Genomic DNA, 8480 nt, shown 5'->3' with positions numbered 1-8480 from the left:
TACATATAATGTCAGAAAATGGAGAAATATTGATAAACAGCAATAGACTCACATCAATTATTATTTATTAATTCATTGCAAATAGACTGCATCCTATCTTTATTTTGCAATTAGCACTCAGATAAATGCTATTAATACTGTTATTATTGTGCTTATATCAGTAATACTTGCGGGGGGAGGATTATTCGTTGAAACTGACATATGTATGTACCAATGTACCATGGTCTGCTTTACACGTTTTTTATTGTGGTATTTAAAAAAAAAAAAATGTTAATTTTAAAGTGTGTTAGACTTCAAAAAATATTTTGTTTTGTTCATAAAGTTCAATTAGCGTTTTCATACGTTCGTGGAAGTCATCAGATTTCAAAATGTATTCAACTGACTGTTGAGTTCTTAACAACCGTAGTAAAATGACTGACTTCTTCCTGTTTATACCTCTTGGAAGACTCCAACAAGCTGAATTTTTGGAATATGGTTTTGACAAATTTGCATGCAACTAAAACGTCACGGTTTGCCAGGAGTACCGATATTAATGGCATCGATCTTGCCTTTGTGTTAACCAATTAACTTGTGGTTTACATGTAATGGTTTTATGAGTGAGCAAACTTAGTTGGTTTCGATCGTTTTTATTTCAGTTGGTGGGAGTCACTGGAAGATATCACTCTACCCTCACTTTCATAGTAAAGCTGGACCGAAGAGGAAGTTGTCTTTCCGCAATCCTTTCAGCCTCCTTAGCCACTAGACTGCGGAACACCGCCCACCAAGCTTTGCTAAATGCCAAATGTGGCACGGCAGCATCAAGATGGTGAGAGGGCAGGAATTTGAGTGCATCTACTCCAGTACTTCACTGGTACTTTATTCAATCGACTGCGAAAGACTGGAGGGGAAGTAAACCTCGGAAGTATTTCACTTCAGAACATGAAAATATGACGCAAATACTAATAAGCGTTTTTTCAGTTGGCTAATGCTTCTGCTATCTGGGAGAGCATATAATGATACTCTTTTACTCTTTTACTTGTTTCAGTGATTTGACTGCGGCCATGCTGGAGCACCGCCTTTTAGTCGAGCAAATCGACCCCAGGACTTATTCTTTGGAAGTCTAGTACTTATTCTATCGGTTTGTTTTCCCGAACCGCAAAGTTACGGGTACGTAAACACACCAGCATCGGTTGTCAAGCGGTGCTGGGGGGACAAGCACAAACATACAAACATATACACACACATACACACATATAGACATATATACGAGGGGCTTCTTTCAGTTTCCGTCTACCAAATCCACTCACAAGGCTTTGGTCGGCCCGAGGCTATAGTAGAAGACATTTGCCCAAGGTACCACGCTGTGGAAATGAACCCAGAAACATGTGGTTGGCAAGCAAGCTACTTACCACACATCCAACTACGTAGCTACTATATATATGCTGATATTAATATCTGCGTTACACATGTACGAAAATGTTAGAAAATATTGGTAATATAATGTTTCACTCAAAGTCGCAATGTGTTCTATATTCGGTGTTTATCATTCCAAGTAAATTGCCGGTTGAAGGTACTCATATTTTTACTATCATGGAAGATCACAGGCATTTCGACACGAAGTCTGGTAGTGTATGCTTATATGTTACCAATAGTTGAGAATGATCTGATAACATTGTATGCAATGTTAGTCAAATATGACAACCCTTTTGATTTCTCGACAGAAATCTCATGTAACATTAAATTGGGTAATATCCAGAAGTGTACGAAATAAATATATCAGGCTCGCTGAGATATTTCGTCAATAAATTCGAATGATTTGTTTCTTAGTTGGTTGAGATTATTTGTAACAAGTGTGCAATTTCAGGAAAGAAAAACCAATGTATTTCTGTTGTTCAAATATAGCTGAAAGCATTGCATTTCCTCTATCAGCGTATGTAGCATCTAGGATTTGCCTTCTATGCCGATTCTGATTTTGGATATCGTGACTGATAAAATAGCTTAAACTGCAGCGTATCAACACATACGCTGAATTCGTATGGTATAATCAAGCAACATAAAAATACATAAGGCCGAGAAATATTTCGGAGAATCCATAACGTACTGCTATCTGGTTCACAGGAATCATCCATCAGTCTGTCTGTCTATTTATCTATTTATCAATCTATCAATTGCAGTATCTGTGAATATATATGCTTGTGCGCGTTTATAATTCCAGAGAAACACACCCACACATATACACACACATATGTGTATGTACACACACACGTAGACACACGTACACACATACACATACACACACATGACATGAAAACAAAATGATAAGAGATTGCGTCGAGTAAGATGAAATATTGCATAGAGTGAAATGCCATCTTTTCATTACTTACCATTTCATTTTACAGTATTAGAATTACTCCAATAATCTTCAGATGTCCAAAGTTACATTCTACAGGGAATGTGATTTTATGACTTTAAATCTCTAACGAAAGCATCAAGTACCACATTAACATTAATGCATAGGGTTTCCTTTCCGCATTATACGAATATACGAGTCTTAGTAATGGATGGCTTCGTAGTGCGCATTGTAATTAGATATATATACATACTAAAACTATATCTTACACGTACACACATACAAACAAACACACGCACATACACACACACGCACACACATACACAAAAACACATACGCATACACACAAACACATACATATTTATATATAGATGCACATGTATGCATATGTGCGTGTTTGTGTTCTTGATGTGTGTATATGATGTCCACTAGGTCTTTGGTGTTTGTAAGATTAAGAGGAATATATTACCCAAATATGATTCTAAAAAATCAGATTAATTGTAATATCATCATGTCTTGGAACGAAATATTCCGTTGATGTAAATTGCGAGGCTAACGTACGCTTTTGATACTTAACACTTAAAACTCCATCTTCACGCTGTATAATCAAACATTTACTAAAAGTTTATAACTAAAATATGTCTAACATCTTCCACTGGATTACACGACACTAGTGCAATAGTAATTGCAAAATGATAAGAGGTAGCATTATATACTAATATGCATTAATGTAATCAGTCAACAACAAGTAACAAACGTAAAAATAAATAAGAATGTTAGATAATATAACATCAACTATGTTATTGGTATGATAAATATTTTTGAAAATATATTACAAGATCTTTCATGTATTCCATTACCTGTTGACCCAGAATAATCATAAAGTGAAGTTGCTTACAACAGAATTCAATTAAATTTTGATGTCGCATTGCATAAGTAGTGCAACGACACATAGATCTATAGTAGATGACAGGTAATTGGGGAAATGTCTTCTTTTCGACAAAAAGCAAAAGACTAGTAATTTATTGTAGCTCGCTCAAGATAAAAAAATAATTAACTTGTTGTATTTATCACGACGGCTCCGATTAGAATGTCGTCTACACCAATGAAACATTACTTTCTGTTAACGGCATTATAAGCTTTCTATAGCTATTAGAAACTAAATTTCTATTATTAAGACATGAAGACAAAGTACTCCTATTAAGAGTTGGGACAATAAATGAAATACTACCGCTTAGGCATATGTACAACTTTTATTAATCAGATTAGAAGAGGCTGATAGAAGACTTCCAGACTCCCTACCATCTGAATCACTTCTGGTTCAATACGCTATATTCTTAATATACTGTGGAAGTCACTGCCGACTCCCAATAGTCAGGTTTAGTTTATGGGGCTCACATTACTGTTCTTTAAATTACATTGTTCGAAATATACAGAGCAAATATTTCTTTGTTTTTCTGGGATGTTGTTTTTATTACTTTGAAACCATTACTATTGAGGACATGGAATTCATCAGAAAATGATAACAAGTTCGATATCAGAAGAATACAATTCACTCTGATTTCCATACTTGAAGTGCCGTTCTCTATAAAATAATTTCTCTTTAAAACACACCATAAGGACTATATAATACAACCCGAAAGATAATCTGAGGGAAACTTGTAAATAACTGAATGAAGTTCACAAATGATGGTATAATCGGCATTTTGACTCGCGTGGTAGAGAATAAAAATAATATGTTACCCGTACTACAAATTAATGTGGCTGTTTGTATAGTGAACTATGAAGTATATAAGTTTCTGTTGCACAGAAAATATAGTACAAAGTAAGTTTTGCTGGTGAGAATTTAATTTTAATTTCCTGGCAGCAATGTTTGATTATTTCCTCGTTGTAGGTGTCATATTCTCACTTAATAACTATACCTACTGCGAAGAAGTATTGAGAACATTACTTTCCCCTCTTCTAATTATCTTGTCTCTTTGTATTCAAGCATTCAAAAATATCCTATTTCCACACATACGCTAAACAGGATATATTTATTTAGGAATACTGCTTACTGCCGACGAGCACCCTGACCGAAACGTTCGGTTTCAACTTTCTGTTTCACTATAAAATATCTTCTTTAAATCAAGAAACTTTGCAATTACTATTTTTGGATTCAGTACCACTATTTTCGTTTCGTATAAATTCTACTTTCTTAAGGTAGCATCCGAAGATAAGTTAACAAATAAGTCTCTTTTCATACATAGAACTAGTAAATATTGCAGCCAAGCCGTTTCCAATACCGCCTCTAATATCTCTAAAAATTAACATGAAAGTGATGTTAATTCAATCGCATCAAATTTTGAAGGTAAACAACAAGAAAAACTAATCATAACGCTTATTGCTATTAATAGTATAATCTTAGGATCTAAAGACACAGATTTTATTGAGATGTAATTAAGAAAATGAGAATTTGATATTTTCATATTAAAATTATTCGGGATATATAAATCTATTGAATTATCGTCAAGGCTTCTTAATGCACCATTAAATAGAAAACTATTGAAAACACATTTCTACATAATTGTTTCACGGCAGAGCAACCCTCGTTTATCAGAAAGATATAACTAAACCCTCACTATGAGGGATATACAACTTCATTACCCAGTGTGCCGTTTCTTTTCCAAATGTTAGAGCTAGCTACTATTTCTAGTAGCTCGTGCGATCGCGTATACATTCTTTCTTTGGCTCTCATTTCATCAACGTATCACAGTTCTATAACTTTGTAAGCATAACTGAAATTTAGTAATTACAAAATTTATGGAATATCACTGTGTTTTCTGTTCTTTAATAATAATCCAAGAAATATTTTATTTGATCTTTGAAAGATGGCATTTTTTCAGATATAAAGCATTGAAAAGGTTTTATCTCTCGGGTTTCAGTAAAATCAAAGAATTTATCTCATACCATTTTCCATTTTTTGCTAATGCACGATATTGATGGTTTAAGGGTATTTGGTGAAGTACGGATAATAGGGATCTGATTATCTGTACTATCCGTATACGTGTGTCCCTATGTTATGGTGTGAAGTGGTTAGCTGAAAAGAAATGCAGAGAGAAAGAGAGAGCGGGTGGAGAGTTTAGCAGAGAGAAAAGCGGAAGGGGAATCAGATATGAAATAGTAAACGCTTTTATGCTGAGTAGTTCCGGGCTCAGTTTCAAGAACACGAAACGAGAGAGAGAGAGAGACAGAGACAGAGAAACAGAAAACCAAAGAAAGAGAAACAGAGAGAGAGAGAGACTGTGTGTGTATGTAAAGAGAGAGGGCGGAGAACTTAAGAGGTTGTTTACTGGGGGTAACGTGGTTGTGGTGTTAGTAGAGAATGATTATGCAGTATAGTTCAATTACACGCAAACACAAACCACTCTATCAACAACAAAATAGTCAGAAGCAAATATATGAACGAGAAGTTATAAGTTATGGCGTAAACGTTCTAATGGATAATCTCCGTCGCTTTACGCCATTTACACACTGTTTTTTTTTGTTTGTTTTTTTTTTCTTTATGACAATTACCTGCAAGAAATTTAATCACAAGCAGAAACCGAACTTGATAAGATTTCTATGAGTCGGGTTTTTTTTAAATACATTCCATTAAAATCAAAGTGGGTATGTATACATGTATGTATGTAATTTGTGTATGTATACGCGTACATTTTCACCGATGATTGTCGTCACTTTGTGCTTCCCCACTGTAAATGACATTTCTGGCTTTTCGTTCCAACCGTACAGTAGATTGGATCTACATTAATCGCCTGATTAGATCTGCATTAATCGCCACTCTTCCAAAGAATTAGAACCTACAACAGATGGGATAACCAGACTACCATGGTAACCAGAGCACAATTAGTTTGATGTTGCGCATAGCAGCTTCTATTAGTTTTCACTATTTCCCAACAATAACCGTTTAGTCTCATTACGTGCCGTATTGACCAAGTTTCTTCGATAATAATCTTGGACGGACCAAGGCTGTGTGAGAGGATTTAGTTGACGGAAACTGAAAAAAGCCAATCCTATATGTGTATGTCTTAGTATCTGTCCTTGTCCTCCGTCTGATAACCGATGTTGGTGTGTTTACGATCCCAGGAATTTAGCTGTTCGGCCAAGGAGACCTGTAGAATAAGTAACACGCTTAAAGAAAATAAATGCAGGGGTCAATTCATTTAACTAAAATTCTTGAAGGCTGTACCTTGAAGATGTATGTTTTATGTCAGTAGCCCGTTTTCTTTTTATAAATACATCACAAACCATTTCTATTACTAATATGAAGTATAGACGGGAAATTGCTGAATTATTTATACCTACTCTAAATGGGAATGATCCAATGTATTCTATTCAAACAACATGAGAACATTGCATTTAACAGAATAATTAAACAACGTTGTCTAAGTATCGATGGATTACTGAATAATTCAATTTTGATTGAAATTAAATCCCCCAGTTATAGAGCATTAGTGAGCCCTGATGACTTCTTAGCAACGACGTAATTAATCTAACAGCTACGAGAAACGCCCAAATTTTATTGAATATTCTAACATACATAAATTTCAAACGCTTTCAATTAACATTTAGAACTGCACTTTTAATACCTGCAAGTCTCCTTTTAAAAACACAGAGGATTATTCATTTTACAATGTATTCTATTGCTATTTGCGCTCTTCCATTTGATGGAGACAAAGTTCTATATGCCTGTCGATAGAGGGCAAATTTCTGAAACTTACAAGGTAAAGTAATTCAGAGAAAATCGAAGAAAAATCGGTTTATGAAAACACGATTCACGCAGTATCGTAGTATACTTTCTTAAATAGTATTTGAAACGTTAAGCTAGTGTGAATCACAATATTATAATCGACTTAATCCCTTTGTTTGTCCTTGTTTGTCCTCTCTATGTTTAGCCCCTTCTGGGCAATAAAGAAATAAGAAACGCTAGCACGCAGGACGAAATGCTTAGCAGTATTTCGTCTGTCTTTACCTTCTGATTTCAAATTCCGCCGAAGTCGACTTTGCCTTTCATTCTTTCTGAGTCGATAACTTAAGTACCAGTTGCGTACTTGGGTCGATTTAATCGACTGGCCCCCTCCCCAAAAATTTCGGGCGTTGTGCCTAGAGCAGAAAAAATATTTTTATCAGAATTCCAGGCAGTCTGGAATTATTATTTAGTTTCAGAAAATTGATTGAATAATACCACACATTTATTAAGTCTATCAGGTTTCCTTTCAGACTTATTCAGCACATTCCATTTTGGTTCACATAATATTCAACTACGCCGATATCCTAAAGAATAAACAATCTTATGATGCTCATCTAGTCTGGTACCAAAGGGTCTGCTGGTAATATTTTTCATTCGATGTTGTTTTGTTATCTTTCTGCATTTATTTATAACTGTTCTGCTTGAGTTTTATGGAATCTTAGACCGATGTAGGAAAATCGATTTGGATTTTGTTGTATGGCAGAAAAAATATTAGGCTGTCGGTATTTTTAACGCCATGAAGATTTTTCTATTTATTTGTACTTGATTATCACCTGCAGGCCGTTGTGTTCAATTGTTTGTCTATGCATATTTTTAGTGAATACGGTAGACACAATAAAACGACTCAAATGTAAATCCCATATATTCTTACAGAAATAGATCGAATTTAGTTACGTCTATTCTGTTTCCCCAATTTCACTTCCTCGCCTTAACATAATAATATCTTATATATATTAAATAGGTCATTGCTCTCTGTCTTATATTAACTCAAGTTACGGAGAGGTAATATATTGAGGCCGTTCTATTGATAAATTTTGCTGATATTGAAACTTACAAGGCGTGTGATGTTAATGTTCTGGATCACTAATCACCTAATCATTAATTCAAAATTAAATACTGTAACTGTTGCTATCTTGTGCAGTGATTTGCCATGTTTATCTCATTCTTAATCAGTCCCGTAATTCACGCCTAAATTTTCACTACTTGAAACAACGATTGTATGAAGCAAACGCTTAACTGGCTGAGAGGCTAACAAGTGAAAGAGAAAAGAAAGAGAAGACATGATTCATTCCAAACCATAAATGTATGGAAAATACCAGAACATAAAAAAGCACACATGCAGCCATAAATATATATATGTAT

General features: G+C 34.6%; 1 protein-coding gene across 6 annotated transcripts in view; it reads left to right on the top strand.

Annotated features, from left to right (window-relative positions):
• Positions 1-8480, top strand: part of LOC106877896 (prolactin-releasing peptide receptor-like) — a 381315-nt gene that overhangs the window by 329010 nt on the left and 43825 nt on the right. The window lies entirely within an intron of this gene.

This window comes from Octopus bimaculoides, chromosome 5, assembly GCF_001194135.2.
Source record: "Octopus bimaculoides isolate UCB-OBI-ISO-001 chromosome 5, ASM119413v2, whole genome shotgun sequence".
Classification (NCBI taxonomy): domain Eukaryota; kingdom Metazoa; phylum Mollusca; class Cephalopoda; order Octopoda; family Octopodidae; genus Octopus; species Octopus bimaculoides.
This window is presented reverse-complemented; position numbering and strand designations above follow the sequence as displayed.